This window comes from Amphiprion ocellaris, chromosome 2 (genome assembly GCF_022539595.1).
Source record: "Amphiprion ocellaris isolate individual 3 ecotype Okinawa chromosome 2, ASM2253959v1, whole genome shotgun sequence".
Lineage (NCBI taxonomy): Eukaryota > Metazoa > Chordata > Actinopteri > Pomacentridae > Amphiprion > Amphiprion ocellaris.
The window spans coordinates 33,829,396-33,845,307 of NC_072767.1; positions in this window are offsets into that span (position 1 = coordinate 33,829,396).

The following is a 15,912-nucleotide window of genomic DNA, read 5'->3' on the forward strand; positions in this document are numbered from 1 at the left end:
CTCCTTTTTTGCATTGTGTATTGTACCCCAGCTAATGTATACGAGCTCATTTTTTGTATCTGTTGTACCGCAGCTAATATTTAAGAGCTCAGTTTTCTCATGTTTTGTCACAGCTAATGTTTAAGAGCTCATTTTTTTGCATTGTGTATTGTACCCCAGCTAATTTATCAGAGCTCATTTTTTCCATTGTGTATTGTACCGCAGCTAATGTATACGAGCTCATTTTTTGTATACTGCAGCTAATATTTAAGAGTTCAGTTCTTGCATCTGTTGTATCACAGCTAATGTTTAAGAGCTCATTTTTTTTTCATTGTGTATTGTACCCCAGCTAATTTATCAGAGCTCATTTTTTCCATTGTGTATTGTTCCGCAGCTAATGTATATGAGCTCATTTTCTGTATGTTATACTGCAGCTAATATTTAAGAGTTCAGTTTTTGCACCTCTTGTATCACAGCTAATGTTTAAGAGCTCATTTTTTGCATTGCGTATTGTAACCCAGCTAATGTCTAAGAGCTAATGTTTTGCATCTATTGTAGCGCAGCTAATGAATACGAGTTCATTTTTTGTATCTATTGTACCACAGCTAATGTATTAGATCTAATGTGTTACAGCTAATGTGTTAAAGCTAATGTACTACTAATGTCAAGTGTGTTCCAGCCCAGGTGTTCCAGCCCAGGTGTTCCAGCCAAAGTGTTCCACCCAAAGTTTTCCAGCCAAGTTGAAAGCTGTCCAGGGAGAGGATCCAGCTAAAGCTATTTGATCACAGGTGTCCGTTCGCTCCCTCGCTCCGCCGCCCTTCCTGTTGTACCGCAGCTAATATTTAAGAGTTCAGTTTTTGCACCTCTTGTATGACAGCGAATGTTTAAGAGCTCATTTTTTGCATTGTGTATTGTACCCCAGCTAATTTATCAGAGCTCATTTTTTCCATTGTGTATTGTACCGCAGCTAATGTATACGAGCTCATTTTTTGTATCTATTGTACCACAGCTAATGTATTAGATCGAATGTGTTACAGCTAATGTGTTAAAGCTAATGTACTACTAATGTCAAGTGTGTTCCAGCCCAGGTGTTCCAGCCAAAGTGTTCCAGTCAAGTTGAAAGCTGTCCAGGGAGAGGATCCAGGTAAAGCTATTTGATCACAGGTGTCCGTTCGCTCGCTCGCTCCGCCGCCCTTCCTGTTGTACCGCAGCTAATATTTAAGAGTTCAGTTTTTGCACCTCTTGTATCACAGCTAATGTTTAAGAGCTCATTTTTTGCGTTGTGTATTGTACCCCAGCTAATTTTCAGAGCTCATTTTTTCCATTGTGTATTGTACCACAGCTAATGTATATGAGCTCATTTTTTGTATCTGGGTTACCGCAGCTAATATTGAAGAGCTCCATTTTTCCATCTGTTGTATCATAGCTAATGTTTAAAAGCTCCTTTTTTGCATTGTGTATTGTACCCCAGCTAATGTATACGAGCTCATTTTTTGTGTGTTGTACCGCAGCTAATATTTAAGAGCTCAGTTTTTGCATGTTTTGTCACAGCTAATGTTTAAGAGCTCATTTTTTTGCATTGTGTATTGTACCCCAGCTAATTTATCAGAGCTCATTTTTTCCATTGTGTATTGTACCGCAGCTAATGTATACGAGCTCATTTTTTGTATACTGCAGCTAATATTTAAGAGTTCAGTTCTTGCATCTGTTGTATCACAGCTAATGTTTAAGAGCTCATTTTTTTTCATTGTGTATTGTACCCCAGCTAATTTATCAGAGCTCATTTTTTCCATTGTGTATTGTTCCGCAGCTAATGTATATGAGCTCATTTTCTGTATGTTATACTGCAGCTAATATTTAAGAGTTCAGTTTTTGCACCTCTTGTATCACAGCTAATGTTTAAGAGCTCATTTTTTGCATTGCGTATTGTAACCCAGCTAATGTCCAAGAGCTAATGTTTTGCATCTATTGTAGCGCAGCTAATGAATACGAGTTCATTTTTTGTATCTATTGTACCACAGCTAATGTATTAGATCTAATGTGTTACAGCTAATGTGTTAAAGCTAATGTACTACTAATGTCAAGTGTGTTCCAGCCCAGGTGTTCCAGCCAAAGTGTTCCACCCAAAGTTTTCCAGCCAAGTTGAAAGCTGTCCAGGGAGAGGATCCAGCTAAAGCTATTTGATCACAGGTGTCCGTTCGCTCGCTCGCTCCGCCGCCCTTCCTGTTGTACCGCAGCTAATATTTACGAGTTCAGTTTTTGCACCTCTTGTATGACAGCTAATGTTTAAGAGCTCATTTTTTCCATTGTGTATTGTACCGCAGCTAATGTATACGAGCTCATTTTTTGTATACTGCAGCTAATATTTAAGAGTTCAGTTCTTGCATCTGTTGTATCACAGCTAATGTTTAAGAGCTCATTTTTTTTGCATTGTGTATTGTACACCAGCCAATGTATACGAGCTCATTTTTTGTATCTGTTGTACCGCAGCTAATATTTAAGAGCTCAGTTTTTGCATGTTTTGTCACAGCTAATGTTTAAGAGCTCATTTTTTGCATTGTGTATTGTACCCCAGCTAATTTATCAGAGCTCATTTTTTGTATGTGTTGTACCGCAGCTAATATTTAAGAGCTCATTTTTTTGCATTGTGTATTGTACCCCAGCTAATTTATCAGAGCTCATTTTTTCCATTGTGTAATACCGCAGCTAATATTGAAGAGCTCAGTTTTTCCATCTGTTGTATCATAGCTAATGTTTAAGAGCTCATTTTTTGCATTGTGTATTGTACCACAGCTAATGTATACGAGCTCATTTTTTGTATGTGTTGTACCGCAGCTAATATTTAAGAGCTCAGTTTTTGCATGTTTTGTCACAGCTAATGTTTAAGAGCTCATTTTTTTGCATTGTGTATTGTACCCCAGCTAATTTATCAGAGCTCATTTTTTCCATTGTGTATTGTACCGCAGCTAATGTATACGAGCTCGTTTTTTGTATACTGCAGCTAATATTTAAGAGTTCAGTTCTTGCATCTGTTTATCACAGCTAATGTTTAAGAGCTCATTTTTTTGCATTGTGTATTGTACCCCAGCTAATTTATCAGAGCTCATTTTTTCCATTGTGTATTGTTCCGCAGCTAATGTATACGAGTTCATTTTCTGTACGTTATACCGCAGCTAATATTTAAGACTTCAGTTTTTGCACCTCTTGTATCACAGCTAATGTTTAAGAGCTCCTTTTTTGCATTGTGTATTGTACCCCAGCTAATTTATCAGAGCTCAGTTTTTCCATTGTGTATTGTACCGCAGCTAATGTATAGAAGCTCATTTTTTGTATGTGTTGTACCACAGCTAATATTGAAGAGCTCAGTTTTTCCATCTGTTGTATCATAGCTAATGTTTAAAAGCTCCTTTTTTGCATTGTGTATTGTACCCCAGCTAATGTATACGAGCTCATTTTTTGTATGTGTTGTACCGCAGCTAATATTTAAGAGCTCATTTTTTTGCATTGTGTATTGTACACCAGCTAATTTATCAGAGCTCATTTTTTCCACTGTGTATTGTTCCGCAGCTAATGTATACGAGCTCATTTTCTGTGTTATACTGCAGCTAATATTTAAGAGTTCAGTTTTTGCACCTGTTGTATCACAGCTAATGTTTAAGAGCTCATTTTTTGCATTGTGTATTGTACACCAGCTAATGTATACGAGCTCATTTTTTGTATCTGTTGTACCGCAGCTAATATTTAAGAGCTCAGTTTTTGCATGTTTTATCACAGCTAATGTTTAAGAGCTCATTTTTTGCATTGTGTATTGTAACCCAGCTAATGTATACGAGCTCATTTTTTGTATACCGCAGCTAATATTTAAGACTTCAGTTTTTGCACCTCTTGTATCACAGCTAATGTTTAAGAGCTCATTTTTTGCGTTGTGTATTGTACCCCAGCTAATTTTCAGAGCTCATTTTTTCCATTGTGTATTGTACCACAGCTAATGTATATGAGCTCATTTTTTGTATCTGGGTTACCGCAGCTAATATTTAAGAGCTCCATTTTTCCATCTGTTGTATCATAGCTAATGTTTAAAAGCTCCTTTTTTGCATTGTGTATTGTACCCCAGCTAATGTATACGAGCTCATTTTTTGTGTGTTGTACCGCAGCTAATATTTAAGAGCTCAGTTTTTGCATGTTTTGTCACAGCTAATGTTTAAGAGCTCATTTTTTTGCATTGTGTATTGTACCCCAGCTAATTTATCAGAGCTCATTTTTTCCATTGTGTATTGTACCGCAGCTAATGTATACGAGCTCATTTTTTGTATACTGCAGCTAATATTTAAGAGTTCAGTTCTTGCATCTGTTGTATCATAGCTAATGTTTAAGAGCTCATTTTTTTTCATTGTGTATTGTACCCCAGCTAATTTATCAGAGCTCATTTTTTCCATTGTGTATTGTTCCGCAGCTAATGTATATGAGCTCATTTTCTGTATGTTATACTGCAGCTAATATTTAAGAGTTCAGTTTTTGCACCTCTTGTATCACAGCTAATGTTTAAGAGCTCATTTTTTGCATTGCGTATTGTAACCCAGCTAATGTCTAAGAGCTAATGTTTTGCATCTATTGTAGCGCAGCTAATGAATACGAGTTCATTTTTTGTATCTATTGTACCACAGCTAATGTATTAGATCTAATGTGTTACAGCTAATGTGTTAAAGCTAATGTACTACTAATGTCAAGTGTGTTCCAGCCCAGGTGTTCCAGCCCAGGTGTTCCAGCCAAAGTGTTCCAGCCAAAGTGTTCCACCCAAAGTTTTCCAGCCAAGTTGAAAGCTGTCCAGGGAGAGGATCCAGCTAAAGCTATTTGATCACAGGTGTCCGTTCGCTCCCTCGCTCCGCCGCCCTTCCTGTTGTACCGCAGCTAATATTTAAGAGTTCAGTTTTTGCACCTCTTGTATGACAGCGAATGTTTGAGCTCATTTTTTGCATTGTGTATTGTACCCCAGCTAATTTATCAGAGCTCATTTTTTCCATTGTGTATTGTACCGCAGCTAATGTATACGAGCTCATTTTTTGTATCTATTGTACCACAGCTAATGTATTAGATCGAATGTGTTACAGCTAATGTGTTAAAGCTAATGTACTACTAATGTCAAGTGTGTTCCAGCCCAGGTGTTCCAGCCAAAGTGTTCCAGTCAAGTTGAAAGCTGTCCAGGGAGAGGATCCAGCTAAAGCTATTTGATCACAGGTGTCCGTTCGCTCGCTCGCTCCGCCGCCCTTCCTGTTGTACCGCAGCTAATATTTAAGAGTTCAGTTTTTGCACCTCTTGTATGACAGCTAATGTTTAAGAGCTCATTTTTTGCATTGTGTATTGTACCCCAGCTAATTTATCAGAGCTCATTTTTTCCATTGTGTATTGTACCGCAGCTAATGTATACGAGCTCATTTTTTGTATACTGCAGCTAATATTTAAGAGTTCAGTTCTTGCATCTGTTGTATCATAGCTAATGTTTAAGAGCTCATTTTTTTTCATTGTGTATTGTACCCCAGCTAATTTATCAGAGCTCATTTTTTCCATTGTGTATTGTTCCGCAGCTAATGTATATGAGCTCATTTTCTGTATGTTATACTGCAGCTAATATTTAAGAGTTCAGTTTTTGCACCTCTTGTATCACAGCTAATGTTTAAGAGCTCATTTTTTGCATTGCGTATTGTAACCCAGCTAATGTCTAAGAGCTAATGTTTTGCATCTATTGTAGCGCAGCTAATGAATACGAGTTCATTTTTTGTATCTATTGTACCACAGCTAATGTATTAGATCTAATGTGTTACAGCTAATGTGTTAAAGCTAATGTACTACTAATGTCAAGTGTGTTCCAGCCCAGGTGTTCCAGCCCAGGTGTTCCAGCCAAAGTGTTCCAGCCAAAGTGTTCCACCCAAAGTTTTCCAGCCAAGTTGAAAGCTGTCCAGGGAGAGGATCCAGCTAAAGCTATTTGATCACAGGTGTCCGTTCGCTCCCTCGCTCCGCCGCCCTTCCTGTTGTACCGCAGCTAATATTTAAGAGTTCAGTTTTTGCACCTCTTGTATGACAGCGAATGTTTGAGCTCATTTTTTGCATTGTGTATTGTACCCCAGCTAATTTATCAGAGCTCATTTTTTCCATTGTGTATTGTACCGCAGCTAATGTATACGAGCTCATTTTTTGTATCTATTGTACCACAGCTAATGTATTAGATCGAATGTGTTACAGCTAATGTGTTAAAGCTAATGTACTACTAATGTCAAGTGTGTTCCAGCCCAGGTGTTCCAGCCAAAGTGTTCCAGTCAAGTTGAAAGCTGTCCAGGGAGAGGATCCAGCTAAAGCTATTTGATCACAGGTGTCCGTTCGCTCGCTCGCTCCGCCGCCCTTCCTGTTGTACCGCAGCTAATATTTAAGAGTTCAGTTTTTGCACCTCTTGTATGACAGCTAATGTTTAAGAGCTCATTTTTTGCATTGTGTATTGTACCCCAGCTAATTTATCAGAGCTCATTTTTTCCATTGTGTATTGTACCGCAGCTAATGTATACGAGCTCATTTTTTGTATACTGCAGCTAATATTTAAGAGTTCAGTTCTTGCATCTGTTGTATCACAGCTAATGTTTAAGAGCTCATTTTTTTTGCATTGTGTATTGTACACCAGCTAATGTATACGAGCTCATTTTTTGTATCTGTTGTACCGCAGCTAATATTTAAGAGCTCAGTTTTTGCATGTTTTGTCACAGCTAATGTTTAAGAGCTCATTTTTTTGCATTGTGTATTGTACCCCAGCTAATTTATCAGAGCTTATTTTTTCCATTGTGTATTGTACCGCAGCTAATGTATACGAGCTCATTTTTTGTATACTGCAGCTAATATTTAAGAGTTCAGTTCTTGCATCTGTTGTATCACAGCTAATGTTTAAGAGCTCATTTTTTTGCATTGTGTATTGTACCCCAGCTAATTTATCAGAGCTCATTTTTTCCATTGTGTATTGTACCGTAGCTAATGTATAGAAGCTCATTTTTTGTATGTGTAATACCGCAGCTAATATTGAAGAGCTCAGTTTTTCCATCTGTTGTATCATAGCTAATGTTTAAGAGCTCATTTTTTGCATTGTGTATTGTACCACAGCTAATGTATACGAGCTCATTTTTTGTATGTGTTGTACCGCAGCTAATATTTAAGAGCTCAGTTTTTGCATGTTTTGTCACAGCTCATGTTTAAGAGCTCATTTTTTTGCATTGTGTATTGTACCCCAGCTAATTTATCAGAGCTTATTTTTTCCATTGTGTATTGTACCGCAGCTAATGTATACGAGCTCATTTTTTGTATACTGCAGCTAATATTTAAGAGTTCAGTTCTTGCATCTGTTCTATCACAGCTAATGTTTAAGAGCTCATTTTTTTGCATTGTGGATTGTACCCCAGCTAATTTATCAGAGCTCATTTTTTCCATTGTGTATTGTTCCGCAGCTAATGTATACGAATTCATTTTCTGTACGTTATACCGCAGCTAATATTTAAGACTTCAGTTTTTGCACCTCTTGTATCACAGCTAATGTTTAAGAGCTCATTTTTTGCATTGTGTATTGTACCCCAGCTAATTTATCAGAGCTCATTTTTTCCATTGTGTATTGTACCGCAGCTAATGTATAGAAGCTCATTTTTTGTATGTGTTGTACCACAGCTAATATTGAAGAGCTCAGTTTTTCCATCTGTTGTATCATAGCTAATGTTTAAAAGCTCCTTTTTTGCATTGTGTATTGTACCCCAGCTAATGTATACGAGCTCATTTTTTGTATGTGTTGTACCGCAGCTAATATTTAAGAGCTCATTTTTTTTGCATTGTGTATTGTACACCAGCCAATGTATACGAGCTGATTTTTTGTATCTGTTGTACCGCAGCTAATATTTAAGAGCTCAGTTTTTGCATGTTTTGTCACAGCTAATGTTTAAGAGCTCATTTTTTTGCATTGTGTATTGTACCCCAGCTAATTTATCAGAGCTCATTTTTTCCATTGTGTATTGTACCGCAGCTAATGTATACGAGCTCATTTTTTGTATACTGCAGCTAATATTTAAGAGTTCAGTTCTTGCATCTGTTGTATCACAGCTAATGTTTAAGAGCTCATTTTTTGCATTGTGTATTGTACCCCAGCTAATTTATCAGAGCTCATTTTTTCCATTGTGTATTGTTCCGCAGCTAATGTATACGAGCTCATTTTTTGTATACTGCAGCTAATATTTAAGAGTTCAGTTCTTGCATCTGTTGTATCACAGCTAATGTTTAAGAGCTCATTTTTTTGCATTGTGTATTGTACCCCAGCTAATTTATCAGAGCTCATTTTTTCCATTGTGTATTGTTCCGCAGCTAATGTATACGAATTCATTTTCTGTACGTTATACCGCAGCTAATATTTAAGACTTCAGTTTTTGCACCTCTTGTATCACAGCTAATGTTTAAGAGCTCATTTTTTGCATTGTGTATTGTACCCCAGCTAATTTATCAGAGCTCATTTTTTCCATTGTGTATTGTACCGCAGCTAATGTATAGAAGCTCATTTTTTGTATGTGTTGTACCACAGCTAATATTGAAGAGCTCAGTTTTTCCATCTGTTGTATCATAGCTAATGTTTAAAAGCTCCTTTTTTGCATTGTGTATTGTACCCTAGCTAATGTATACGAGCTCATTTTTTGTATGTGTTGTACCGCAGCTAATATTTAAGAGCTCATTTTTTTGCATTGTGTATTGTACCCCAGCTAATTTATCAGAGCTCATTTTTTCCACTGTGTATTGTTCCGCAGCTAATGTATACGAGCTCATTTTCTGTGTTATACTGCAGCTAATATTTAAGAGTTCAGTTTTTGCACCTGTTGTATCACAGCTAATGTTTGAGCTCATTTTTTGCATTGTGTATTGTACCCCAGCTAATGTATACGAGCTAATTTTTTGTATACCGCAGCTAATATTTAAGACTTCAGTTTTTGCACCTCTTGTATCACAGCTAATGTTTAAGAGCTCATTTTTTGCATTGTGTATTGTACCCCAGCTAATTTATTAGAGCTCATTTTTTCCATTGTGTATTGTTCCGCAGCTAATGTATACGAGCTCATTTTCTGTATGTTATACTGCAGCTAATGTTTAAGAGTTCAGTTTTTGCACCTGTTGTATCACAGCTAATGTTTAAGAGCTCATTTTTTGCATTGTGTATTGTACACCAGCTAATGTATACGAGCTCATTTTTTGTATCTGTTGTACCGCAGCTAATATTTAAGAGCTCAGTTTTTGCATGTTTTATCACAGCTAATGTTTAAGAGCTCATTTTTTGCATTGTGTATTGTAACCCAGCTAATGTATACGAGCTCATTTTTTGTATACCGCAGCTAATATTTAAGACTTCAGTTTTTGCACCTCTTGTATCACAGCTAATGTTTAAGAGCTCATTTTTTGCGTTGTGTATTGTACCCCAGCTAATTTTCAGAGCTCTTTTTTTCCATTGTGTATTGTACCACAGCTAATGTATATGAGCTCATTTTTTGTATCTGGGTTACCGCAGCTAATATTGAAGAGCTCCATTTTTCCATCTGTTGTATCATAGCTAATGTTTAAAAGCTCCTTTTTTGCATTGTGTATTGTACCCCAGCTAATGTATACGAGCTCATTTTTTGTATCTGTTGTACCGCAGCTAATATTTAAGAGCTCAGTTTTTGCATGTTTTGTCACAGCTAATGTTTAAGAGCTCATTTTTTGCATTGTGTATTGTACCCCAGCTAATTTATCAGAGCTCATTTTTTCCATTGTGTATTGTACCGCAGCTAATGTATACGAGCTCATTTTTTGTATCTATTGTACCACAGCTAATGTATTAGATCGAATGTGTTACAGCTAATGTGTTAAAGCTAATGTACTACTAATGTCAAGTGTGTTCCAGCCCAGGTGTTCCAGCCAAAGTGTTCCAGTCAAGTTGAAAGCTGTCCAGGGAGAGGATCCAGGTAAAGCTATTTGATCACAGGTGTCCGTTCGCTCGCTCGCTCCGCCGCCCTTCCTGTTGTACCGCAGCTAATATTTAAGAGTTCAGTTTTTGCACCTCTTGTATCACAGCTAATGTTTAAGAGCTCATTTTTTGCGTTGTGTATTGTACCCCAGCTAATTTTCAGAGCTCATTTTTTCCATTGTGTATTGTACCACAGCTAATGTATATGAGCTCATTTTTTGTATCTGGGTTACCGCAGCTAATATTGAAGAGCTCCATTTTTCCATCTGTTGTATCATAGCTAATGTTTAAAAGCTCCTTTTTTGCATTGTGTATTGTACCCCAGCTAATGTATACGAGCTCATTTTTTGTGTGTTGTACCGCAGCTAATATTTAAGAGCTCAGTTTTTGCATGTTTTGTCACAGCTAATGTTTAAGAGCTCATTTTTTTGCATTGTGTATTGTACCCCAGCTAATTTATCAGAGCTCATTTTTTCCATTGTGTATTGTACCGCAGCTAATGTATACGAGCTCATTTTTTGTATACTGCAGCTAATATTTAAGAGTTCAGTTCTTGCATCTGTTGTATCACAGCTAATGTTTAAGAGCTCATTTTTTTTCATTGTGTATTGTACCCCAGCTAATTTATCAGAGCTCATTTTTTCCATTGTGTATTGTTCCGCAGCTAATGTATATGAGCTCATTTTCTGTATGTTATACTGCAGCTAATATTTAAGAGTTCAGTTTTTGCACCTCTTGTATCACAGCTAATGTTTAAGAGCTCATTTTTTGCATTGCGTATTGTAACCCAGCTAATGTCCAAGAGCTAATGTTTTGCATCTATTGTAGCGCAGCTAATGAATACGAGTTCATTTTTTGTATCTATTGTACCACAGCTAATGTATTAGATCTAATGTGTTACAGCTAATGTGTTAAAGCTAATGTACTACTAATGTCAAGTGTGTTCCAGCCCAGGTGTTCCAGCCAAAGTGTTCCACCCAAAGTTTTCCAGCCAAGTTGAAAGCTGTCCAGGGAGAGGATCCAGCTAAAGCTATTTGATCACAGGTGTCCGTTCGCTCGCTCGCTCCGCCGCCCTTCCTGTTGTACCGCAGCTAATATTTACGAGTTCAGTTTTTGCACCTCTTGTATGACAGCTAATGTTTAAGAGCTCATTTTTTCCATTGTGTATTGTACCGCAGCTAATGTATACGAGCTCATTTTTTGTATACTGCAGCTAATATTTAAGAGTTCAGTTCTTGCATCTGTTGTATCACAGCTAATGTTTAAGAGCTCATTTTTTTTGCATTGTGTATTGTACACCAGCCAATGTATACGAGCTCATTTTTTGTATCTGTTGTACCGCAGCTAATATTTAAGAGCTCAGTTTTTGCATGTTTTGTCACAGCTAATGTTTAAGAGCTCATTTTTTGCATTGTGTATTGTACCCCAGCTAATTTATCAGAGCTCATTTTTTGTATGTGTTGTACCGCAGCTAATATTTAAGAGCTCATTTTTTTGCATTGTGTATTGTACCCCAGCTAATTTATCAGAGCTCATTTTTTCCATTGTGTAATACCGCAGCTAATATTGAAGAGCTCAGTTTTTCCATCTGTTGTATCATAGCTAATGTTTAAGAGCTCATTTTTTGCATTGTGTATTGTACCACAGCTAATGTATACGAGCTCATTTTTTGTATGTGTTGTACCGCAGCTAATATTTAAGAGCTCAGTTTTTGCATGTTTTGTCACAGCTAATGTTTAAGAGCTCATTTTTTTGCATTGTGTATTGTACCCCAGCTAATTTATCAGAGCTCATTTTTTCCATTGTGTATTGTACCGCAGCTAATGTATACGAGCTCGTTTTTTGTATACTGCAGCTAATATTTAAGAGTTCAGTTCTTGCATCTGTTTATCACAGCTAATGTTTAAGAGCTCATTTTTTTGCATTGTGTATTGTACCCCAGCTAATTTATCAGAGCTCATTTTTTCCATTGTGTATTGTTCCGCAGCTAATGTATACGAGTTCATTTTCTGTACGTTATACCGCAGCTAATATTTAAGACTTCAGTTTTTGCACCTCTTGTATCACAGCTAATGTTTAAGAGCTCCTTTTTTGCATTGTGTATTGTACCCCAGCTAATTTATCAGAGCTCAGTTTTTCCATTGTGTATTGTACCGCAGCTAATGTATAGAAGCTCATTTTTTGTATGTGTTGTACCACAGCTAATATTGAAGAGCTCAGTTTTTCCATCTGTTGTATCATAGCTAATGTTTAAAAGCTCCTTTTTTGCATTGTGTATTGTACCCCAGCTAATGTATACGAGCTCATTTTTTGTATGTGTTGTACCGCAGCTAATATTTAAGAGCTCATTTTTTTGCATTGTGTATTGTACACCAGCTAATTTATCAGAGCTCATTTTTTCCACTGTGTATTGTTCCGCAGCTAATGTATACGAGCTCATTTTCTGTGTTATACTGCAGCTAATATTTAAGAGTTCAGTTTTTGCACCTGTTGTATCACAGCTAATGTTTAAGAGCTCATTTTTTGCATTGTGTATTGTACACCAGCTAATGTATACGAGCTCATTTTTTGTATCTGTTGTACCGCAGCTAATATTTAAGAGCTCAGTTTTTGCATGTTTTATCACAGCTAATGTTTAAGAGCTCATTTTTTGCATTGTGTATTGTAACCCAGCTAATGTATACGAGCTCATTTTTTGTATACCGCAGCTAATATTTAAGACTTCAGTTTTTGCACCTCTTGTATCACAGCTAATGTTTAAGAGCTCATTTTTTGCGTTGTGTATTGTACCCCAGCTAATTTTCAGAGCTCATTTTTTCCATTGTGTATTGTACCACAGCTAATGTATATGAGCTCATTTTTTGTATCTGGGTTACCGCAGCTAATATTTAAGAGCTCCATTTTTCCATCTGTTGTATCATAGCTAATGTTTAAAAGCTCCTTTTTTGCATTGTGTATTGTACCCCAGCTAATGTATACGAGCTCATTTTTTGTGTGTTGTACCGCAGCTAATATTTAAGAGCTCAGTTTTTGCATGTTTTGTCACAGCTAATGTTTAAGAGCTCATTTTTTTGCATTGTGTATTGTACCCCAGCTAATTTATCAGAGCTCATTTTTTCCATTGTGTATTGTACCGCAGCTAATGTATACGAGCTCATTTTTTGTATACTGCAGCTAATATTTAAGAGTTCAGTTCTTGCATCTGTTGTATCATAGCTAATGTTTAAGAGCTCATTTTTTTTCATTGTGTATTGTACCCCAGCTAATTTATCAGAGCTCATTTTTTCCATTGTGTATTGTTCCGCAGCTAATGTATATGAGCTCATTTTCTGTATGTTATACTGCAGCTAATATTTAAGAGTTCAGTTTTTGCACCTCTTGTATCACAGCTAATGTTTAAGAGCTCATTTTTTGCATTGCGTATTGTAACCCAGCTAATGTCTAAGAGCTAATGTTTTGCATCTATTGTAGCGCAGCTAATGAATACGAGTTCATTTTTTGTATCTATTGTACCACAGCTAATGTATTAGATCTAATGTGTTACAGCTAATGTGTTAAAGCTAATGTACTACTAATGTCAAGTGTGTTCCAGCCCAGGTGTTCCAGCCCAGGTGTTCCAGCCAAAGTGTTCCAGCCAAAGTGTTCCACCCAAAGTTTTCCAGCCAAGTTGAAAGCTGTCCAGGGAGAGGATCCAGCTAAAGCTATTTGATCACAGGTGTCCGTTCGCTCCCTCGCTCCGCCGCCCTTCCTGTTGTACCGCAGCTAATATTTAAGAGTTCAGTTTTTGCACCTCTTGTATGACAGCGAATGTTTGAGCTCATTTTTTGCATTGTGTATTGTACCCCAGCTAATTTATCAGAGCTCATTTTTTCCATTGTGTATTGTACCGCAGCTAATGTATACGAGCTCATTTTTTGTATCTATTGTACCACAGCTAATGTATTAGATCGAATGTGTTACAGCTAATGTGTTAAAGCTAATGTACTACTAATGTCAAGTGTGTTCCAGCCCAGGTGTTCCAGCCAAAGTGTTCCAGTCAAGTTGAAAGCTGTCCAGGGAGAGGATCCAGCTAAAGCTATTTGATCACAGGTGTCCGTTCGCTCGCTCGCTCCGCCGCCCTTCCTGTTGTACCGCAGCTAATATTTAAGAGTTCAGTTTTTGCACCTCTTGTATGACAGCTAATGTTTAAGAGCTCATTTTTTGCATTGTGTATTGTACCCCAGCTAATTTATCAGAGCTCATTTTTTCCATTGTGTATTGTACCGCAGCTAATGTATACGAGCTCATTTTTTGTATACTGCAGCTAATATTTAAGAGTTCAGTTCTTGCATCTGTTGTATCATAGCTAATGTTTAAGAGCTCATTTTTTTTCATTGTGTATTGTACCCCAGCTAATTTATCAGAGCTCATTTTTTCCATTGTGTATTGTTCCGCAGCTAATGTATATGAGCTCATTTTCTGTATGTTATACTGCAGCTAATATTTAAGAGTTCAGTTTTTGCACCTCTTGTATCACAGCTAATGTTTAAGAGCTCATTTTTTGCATTGCGTATTGTAACCCAGCTAATGTCTAAGAGCTAATGTTTTGCATCTATTGTAGCGCAGCTAATGAATACGAGTTCATTTTTTGTATCTATTGTACCACAGCTAATGTATTAGATCTAATGTGTTACAGCTAATGTGTTAAAGCTAATGTACTACTAATGTCAAGTGTGTTCCAGCCCAGGTGTTCCAGCCCAGGTGTTCCAGCCAAAGTGTTCCAGCCAAAGTGTTCCACCCAAAGTTTTCCAGCCAAGTTGAAAGCTGTCCAGGGAGAGGATCCAGCTAAAGCTATTTGATCACAGGTGTCCGTTCGCTCCCTCGCTCCGCCGCCCTTCCTGTTGTACCGCAGCTAATATTTAAGAGTTCAGTTTTTGCACCTCTTGTATGACAGCGAATGTTTGAGCTCATTTTTTGCATTGTGTATTGTACCCCAGCTAATTTATCAGAGCTCATTTTTTCCATTGTGTATTGTACCGCAGCTAATGTATACGAGCTCATTTTTTGTATCTATTGTACCACAGCTAATGTATTAGATCGAATGTGTTACAGCTAATGTGTTAAAGCTAATGTACTACTAATGTCAAGTGTGTTCCAGCCCAGGTGTTCCAGCCAAAGTGTTCCAGTCAAGTTGAAAGCTGTCCAGGGAGAGGATCCAGCTAAAGCTATTTGATCACAGGTGTCCGTTCGCTCGCTCGCTCCGCCGCCCTTCCTGTTGTACCGCAGCTAATATTTAAGAGTTCAGTTTTTGCACCTCTTGTATGACAGCTAATGTTTAAGAGCTCATTTTTTGCATTGTGTATTGTACCCCAGCTAATTTATCAGAGCTCATTTTTTCCATTGTGTATTGTACCGCAGCTAATGTATACGAGCTCATTTTTTGTATACTGCAGCTAATATTTAAGAGTTCAGTTCTTGCATCTGTTGTATCACAGCTAATGTTTAAGAGCTCATTTTTTTTGCATTGTGTATTGTACACCAGCTAATGTATACGAGCTCATTTTTTGTATCTGTTGTACCGCAGCTAATATTTAAGAGCTCAGTTTTTGCATGTTTTGTCACAGCTAATGTTTAAGAGCTCATTTTTTTGCATTGTGTATTGTACCCCAGCTAATTTATCAGAGCTTATTTTTTCCATTGTGTATTGTACCGCAGCTAATGTATACGAGCTCATTTTTTGTATACTGCAGCTAATATTTAAGAGTTCAGTTCTTGCATCTGTTGTATCACAGCTAATGTTTCAGAGCTCATTTTTTTGCATTGTGTATTGTACCCCAGCTAATTTATCAGAGCTCATTTTTTCCATTGTGTATTGTACCGTAGCTAATGTATAGAAGCTCATTTTTTGTATGTGTAATACCGCAGCTAATATTGAAGAGCTCAGTTTTTCCATC